This window comes from Coptis chinensis, chromosome 1, assembly GCF_015680905.1.
Source record: "Coptis chinensis isolate HL-2020 chromosome 1, ASM1568090v1, whole genome shotgun sequence".
NCBI classification, from domain to species: domain Eukaryota; kingdom Viridiplantae; phylum Streptophyta; class Magnoliopsida; order Ranunculales; family Ranunculaceae; genus Coptis; species Coptis chinensis.
Genome location: NC_141456.1, coordinates 52,216,788 through 52,224,450, shown reverse-complemented (window position 1 = coordinate 52,224,450; position 7,663 = coordinate 52,216,788). Strand labels below are relative to the sequence as shown.

Sequence of the window (7,663 nt, the reverse complement as noted above, 5' to 3'; positions counted from 1 at the left end):
GGAGATATGGCTTATATTCTTGCAATAAAGGAAATTTTTCTGCAATTTTCTCTCCTCACAGGATTGCATATCAATTCAGCTAAATCTTCCCTATTAGCTGGTTGTATGTCTCATGAAGCTGGTCTGGACTTAGCTAATGCTTTGGGTATTCCCCTTATATCTCCGCCTCTTATTTATCTTGGTTTACCTCTTACTTCTTCAAGGCTAGGTATTCGAGATTGTCTTCCTATGGTTGAGAGATTGACTTCGTGAATCTCAAATTGGAAGAATATAGCCTTGTCAAGGGCCGGTAGACTAGAACTTATCCAGTCAGTTCTCTCATCCTTTCAAGTCTATTGGTCCAAAACCTTTATCTTGCCAAAGAAAGTCCTGGACAATGTATCTAAGATTTGCAATCGTTTTTTATGGTCTGGGCCCAATATGACACGAAAGATGCATCATGCCAGCCATGAAGTACTGAGGTATGCTAAAGAGCAAGGAAGACTTGGTATGATTGATGTAAGAACTTGGAACAAAGCTGCTTACGGCGGCTTGATTTTTAGAATGGCTGAGAAGTATGGCTTACTGTGGTCAAACTGGACATGGAGCCAACAGATAAAGAAGTCTTTCTTTTGGACTATGAAAACACCAGCAAAGCTGCTCTTGGGTATGGAGGGGGATTCTGAAGCATCGAAAGATTGCTCGAAAATTTGTTCGATATGTTATTGCTGATGAGACTAATACCCTCTTCTGGCACGACCCATGGTGTTCAAGTCAGCCGCTTTAGGAATCAACAGTAGCGAGAAACTCATTCTCACTGCCAGTTGAAGCAAACGTTAGTTGTATTTTGAATCAAGGTAACTGGTCATCTCTGGTAACGTCTATTTTGGACAATTCCTTGAAAAATCTCATCTTGGGTACTGAAGTGAATTGTTATCTTGACAAAGATGAAGTTATTTGTCCACCGAGCAGCTCGGGTGAATTCTCAGTAAAATCAGCTTATACGGCTTTGCGAAAAGAGGGAGCAAAGGTAAAATGGTACATAGTTGTCTGGGGAAAACTCTCTATTCCAAAATTCTCTTTTACCTTGTGGCAATTGCTTTCAAATTGCCTTCCTACCCAAGATAGATTGATACAGAATAAGACCTTGTAATTCTCTGAATGCAGTCTTTGTGGTATATCTTCTGAGCACTCAAAGCATTTATTCTTCGATTGTCAGTTCTCTAAACAGGTCTGGGCCACTGTGAAAAACAGTCTTGGACTAGGGGAGTTTGTTAAAGATTCTACTTCAAAATGGTATAACATTTTTAGGTTATGTAAACAAAGCTCCACTTGTGTGAAAGAAATAGACAAAATAAAAAGAACATCTCTATGACGTCCCAATAGCTAAGCTCAAAGATTATGGCTCAATGAAACTATATCTTCAGAAGAATCTATTAGAAGTCAAAGACTTTTACTCCCTTCGAGCACTTGTTACCAGGTTGGGGGTGCAACTTAATTTCAAACCTCAGGAAGTACTTTGGTGCAAGTGGTAGCCAGCTAAACAGGAAGCTTTCATGCTTAACATGGATGGATCGGTCCAGCAAAATGGAAATGGCTATGGAGGGACTATTCGTGATAACTTGGGGCTTGTTGCTCGAGCCTATGCAGGCTACTCTTCAAAGAATTATGTTATATATCAGGAGATCCAAGCCATAGCAGTTGGGCTTAAGAAGGCCCAAGATTTAGGTATTGAAAAACTGGAAGTCAACTCTGACTCTCTGGGGGCCATAAACATCTTAAATGGTATTGAGCGATGTCCATGGGATTGTTCTAATATGGTAGCCTATATTAGATGTCTTACAATCTCATTTGTAAAATGCTCTTTTAGGCATATCTTTAGAGAAGGAAATCGGGCAGCCGGCTACCTTTCAAAGTTGTATAGATCGCCAGAAAAGGGTGTTGTTTTCTTTTCTTTTCCTTTAGATGCAAAGCTACATCATATAATAGAGGAAGATAGAATAGGTTCTATGTATCCCTGTGTTTCATCTAATACAGGATGAGGTCAGCCATAACCTCTAGCTTATTAAAAAAAAATAAAAAAACATGTAAGTCAAGGTGATTTATGAAACTTTTATGAGAAAACTAGGGAAAGAGATAAAGGTAGAGGATTAATCATACTCATGCAAAGTCTAACTACATATCTTTTAAAAAAATAATCACTACCATCTCTAATCCATTTTGGGTTCATAGACAACCGAAAACAGACTTGAGTAACTCATCCCTGAGTCTATCTTACCAGCATAAGGAGTTGAACTGATATTTCATCTCTGAAATATCCTTTCATCTCCTGGTTTCATCAACCTGTCAAATATCGGGGTCTGAATTCACCAGGGACTCTGACCTTGCCTCTTTTTGTGTGTGATATGGGATATGGATGATGTAGATGGATGATGGTCGTTGAACAAAATAGAAGCGTATCAAAACCTAATTATCCCTCAATAAGTAAAAGATTAGTAGGGTATCGTTCGACTTTTAAGTGTATGTTATGTGAAGGACAGGACTGGAAAAGGGGTCTAAGGGATTAAAAACTATGATTATAGAGATTTTAGATTCTAATGCTAAACTAAACTAAATTAACTAAACTATTAGGAATTTATAAGAGAGGGAATTCAAGAGATTAGAATCCACTAATACTTTTAACCTATGACCTTCTGCTTCATGGTTGTTCTTACAAGTAGACTACAATTAGGCAATCGAGCGAGTGTCGATGCCCTATTGGAGGAAACATCATTAACAATCACTACAAGAAAATCGATTTTTCCCCACGGATTCCCGGTATTTTTAGCCACGGTCATAAACCCTTGCATAGTTTCCTACGAATTTTGACCGTAGCAAATGCATTTTTTCTCATTTCGTGCCTTTGATACCTTTAGCCACGGTTTATCCCTTTAATTGGGACGTGGGTGGAGCTACGGCCAAAACCGTCGGGTACAATTTTTTTAACCATGACACCTGCTCTACGCGTTTCGACCGTGGGCTTAGAGCTGAAAAGTTTGGGCGGGCTGACCACTTGCTTCCCTCCCACCGCCAACAGTTCTAAAAAAGAAAAGAAAAGACCGGACTGTTCCTTCTTCTCTCATCTCCCACCGCCAACAGTTAAAACACTTCATCCCCACGCCACTCAACCCTTTTTTTTTTTTTCTTTCCTTCTTCTCTCATCTCAAGAAGGTATTTCAAAACCGATTTTTTTCAAGCAAGCGATTTTTTTTTTTTCAAGCACCGATTTTTTTTTTCCAAAACTGGGAAAACTAATTTTTCAATTTAAATTTTTTTAGGATTTACTAAGTGGGAAAGGGATTACAAGCTTCGTTTCTCTTCTCCGAACGTGATTCCTCCATTACAAATTGAAGGTGACTTATTATGCTATTAAACATTGATTTTTTATTTGATTTTTTTTTTCATTTTTAATCTAATATTAGATGTTGTTGTTATCAAAGTAGTATTCATTCCCTATTCTCTCTTTCTCTCTAAATTTATATTAACTGATCGCCATGTCATGTTTCTGTAACCATTTTTTTTTAGGGTTTTATATCTTTTGTTGGGTTTTATTTTATGAATCTGTTTTTACTTTGTATTGAAATCATGACTTGTTTTGGATTGTGTGTTTCTTTTCTTTTTTTATTATTCTCTGTGCCGTTACGTATGCTATTTCTGAAATGTTAAACTACTGGTAATTCGACATGCTACTTGAAAGTGATGTTTTTAATCAAGACCTAATCTATCTCTCGACCAAACACCTCAGATTGTTCGATTGTCCTCAAAGTGCAACCTTTATTCAAGGTAAAAAATTTCTATTTATGTTTTGTATTTATGTAATACCAAATTCCCTGTATAGAACTGCTTATAGTGCTTGTTGTTGGAACATTAGAGCTACCAACCATCCCCCATATAGAACTGCTCGTGTCAATTTAAAAATGGTTCTTTGTAATTTCAGGGGACAAGTCTCGATACATTCACTTATGATATAATGTTACGATTGTCTATTAATTTGTGAGATAGCCTATGGATTTTAGAAGGTCGAATTGGAGATATTGGTGATTAGTCATTACTAGTCACTTTACTTGCTTTTTAAAGTTTGATTAGTTTTACTAGTCTGGACAGTTGTTATGAATATTTGATTTGTTTGACTAGTCTAGAGTCTGGGCATGTGCTATGAGTTAATCTTTAGTTGATTAGTTTTACTGGTCTAGACATGTCCATGAAATAATCTCCAGTTGATTAGTTTTACTGTTAGCACGAAGCGGAAGTTCTGTTTTTTTTTTTTCAGTGAATGGGGTGAAAGATAGAGTCTGTGGAGAGCTCTTGGAGAGACCTCATTTACAACCCAAACTGGTGGCGAGATCATGGGAAGGAAAACTTAATGGACAGGTCAAGAAACTACGGCAAGTGATGTCAATAATGTAATATAGTCGTTGACGGTATTGATGTCAATAATGTAAATTTCTCAAACTCTATTTATTTTTATCACCCTTTATTTTTTGTTACTAATATATATATATTATTTTGTGTTTTTGTTATTAGATTAAGTTGGTTGGGATGGTTTCTGATAGAGTTGAAAGGGCTACAGATGTTTCTTTCTCTATTGATGATGGCACTGGGCGTCTTGTTTGCCACAGATGGTGAGTTTTCCTTAAGTAGATATAAGTCATGCCTTTAGTCAACAAACCATCCCATTGTAAGAAATGAAAGCAAGAATTGTTTATAGTTATAATTTTTTTTTTCCTATTTGTATTTTGGTTGAATGAGAGCATTGATTCGAAGGAAATGGAACAAATACAGTAAGTGGGTTCCTATCAGTTTATTTTTAGAGTAATAATTTAATTACTTAATTGCCTTTTCTTTTGTTTGTATGTTGATCTTTAGAGATGGAATGTACGTTGAATATTTATAATGAGAGTCAAGTTTTGAATGAGTTGGAACAGACGTCGAGGAAGCTTCAACATAATCAACATAAGGAGAGTCGGAGAGTGTTTTAGAAGAAATTGATGTGGCATAAGCAGGATGTTAGGCATCTTAAAGATGTTTCGTTGTGGAATCAGACTTATGATAAGATTGTTGGGTTGTTGGCTAGGACAATTTGTATGATCTTTGCTCGGTTATGTACTCTATTTGGGGATTCTGTCGTACGGGTCGAGTCTGCTAGGTGTTTGTCGGAGTTTTATTCGGCAGTAGGGTCTTCTTTTGTTCAGAACAGAAGCGGACTACTTTCTGGTCCTATAGATGTCCGACGGAATCGTCAAATGGCTTCAGAACCATTACATCGATTAGCTTCTAGCAGGTCCGGTGCTTATAATTCGGGACCAATGGCGAGAGAATTCAGCAGAGAGAAAGGGGACACCGCTTCGACTGGGCCGACACCACAAAGAAGTACTGATCCCTTCCTTGATCCAAAAATGTCACTTTTCCATGCGGAGCTAGCCCAGGAGGCTTTTTACAGAATGCCTTCGTTTTTAGCGATTAAACTTCGGTAATGCCGGATGATGATATCGAGCATGAAGGTCAAGATAGCCAGACTTTCGGTTGTTGCGTCGCTGGTAATGGGTTGAGAAGAGACCATTACATCAGTCTTCAGTTGTTGCCAATTTCTGTGGAAATACATATGGAGAGCTTTTTATGGAGAACGAGTAAGCAAACTAATTAATGACTAAAGATCTATCAATAGTTCTTTGCAAATCGCTTACTTCTTTGTCTATGATATGCAACTTTTTGGTCTAGTAAAGCTAGTAGTTATTATTTGGTTGGATGTAATATGTTTAATCCTGTTGGAATTTTCTAATGATATCTTTATGTAATCCTCTATATCGCATCGTGGTTCGGGTCGATTTTTTATTTAATCCTCTATGTAATATGTTTAATCCTGTTGGAATTTTCTATGATATTTTAGTGATTTTAAATCCTTTTATGGATTAATGCCCCCCTCAATCTATTTTAGGACTGGTCTATCATTTGTAACAACTCTTATATTTATCGTATTTCGGTTTTTTTCTAAATTTTGATGATTTTAAGATGTATTTGTTCTCACATATATATGGTATTTGCAGGAGACAAAGACTACCAAGAAGTAAGTATGAGGAGGATGTCTATATTAACAACCATACATGTGTATGGGGTTCTTGATGGAAAGATCATCGATTGGGATTACAAATCTTTGCAAATCGAGAACGACTCTGCACTAGAAGCATTTGGAATTGAGGATGCCGAAGCAGCTCTGAGATCTTATGAAAGCTAACATTGCTTCAAGTAAAGAGGCCACTCAAGGTGAGTCTGCGTTCTATAAAAGATCTTATGTAATATTTTTCGCTAGATTTTCGGTGAAGAGAAAAATCGACAAGAATAGGGACAAGATTCTCCATTCGCGATAGATCGTTTGCAGAAAAATCCATTTGTTGTACTGTCCCATCTTCAATCCTCAAGAAATCCAAGAAAGCCGCGGAGAGTGGTTGTTGAAACAACCAAAGATGTTTCTAAGGTAAGAGAGTAATTATTTACTTAGAGGAGGTTGTTGATTTATGTTCTAAAGCAGCCGTTTCTTGATTCCATTTCTGTCTTTTGACATTCAACAGGGTCAAGTATCTGGAATGGTTGACTTGTGGGATACTAAAGGTATCATCTTAATAACCAATTTTTTCATTTTATCTTATACGTGGTCCTAGTTTTTCGCATGTTTGGTACTCTGTGATTACAAGGGTCTGAGTGAGATTCTTTTTCTTGCAGATGAAGAAAATGTCAAGGCCGTAAAGGTATGATGTCATCATTTTTGTCAAGTTCTAATGGCTTAGTTGCTCTCTCGCTGCCACACGGGGTGTGTGTGTGAAGAGATCAGAAAAATTTAAACTATTTTGAAACATGTTACTCAAAGGGCAATGTGTATTTTTATTTCTCTTGGGTGGCAGTTTAGTACTTTAGTTGTAGTGTTTCTTTCTCTATTGTTTTCTCTATTTTTAAAATATTGAAGAGATTTTGAGAATCATCGAGTAGTATTGTCTATCTTTGATGGAAGTTTGTTTATTTACTAATTGAGAAGTTTTGTACAGAAGTCCAAGCCATCCCTTATTCCGGCAGTTGAAGTCGAACCACCTGGAACTACATGTTGAGCACTCCTATTATATGTGAACATATAGGTATTACTCTTAATAGTTTTTATAGAGTTTATTTGGAGATGGGATTTTATGGGATATAAAGTACATCAAGATGTTAATTATATTTAAGTTTGATGTATTTTATAACTATGTTTAGAACCTCTTTCCAATTTTGCCTAAACTTAGATTGTTGGAAGATTATATCTTTACAACGGGCTTTAAGGGAAATCTGAAATATATTCACTCACTCTTAAGTCGCAACTTGGGAACTCCAGTGTTGTATGCGAGGGAGGATGCATCCTATTGGGGGAGGGACTTACTATCGATATGCTGCTAGTTATAGTATTTTATAACTATGTTTAGGACACCTTGCATTTCTGATTTTGGTATTCAATCATTTGACACAGGCATTTAAGCAAACGCGTTTGCCCTTTTGGTATGTGTAGGGAATCTATCGGATTACTGGAAAATGAAGGCGTGATTTACACAACAATCGACGAGAACCACTATAAGTCTGCTTTAAATGGCTGAATGCTCTTTCTTCTTCGAGTTCATCAGTGTTT

At 36.8% G+C, this 7,663-nt stretch overlaps 1 long non-coding RNA gene across 1 annotated transcript; it reads left to right on the top strand.

Moving 5' to 3' along the window:
* The first annotated feature begins 6,421 nt into the window (after positions 1-6,421).
* Positions 6,422-7,430, top strand: LOC147524495 (uncharacterized). The gene is made up of 4 exons (XR_015196979.1): positions 6,422-6,490; positions 6,585-6,624; positions 6,736-6,761; positions 7,056-7,430. It is a non-coding gene; the product is annotated as an uncharacterized LOC147524495 (long non-coding RNA).
* The last annotated feature ends 233 nt before the right edge of the window (positions 7,431-7,663 follow it).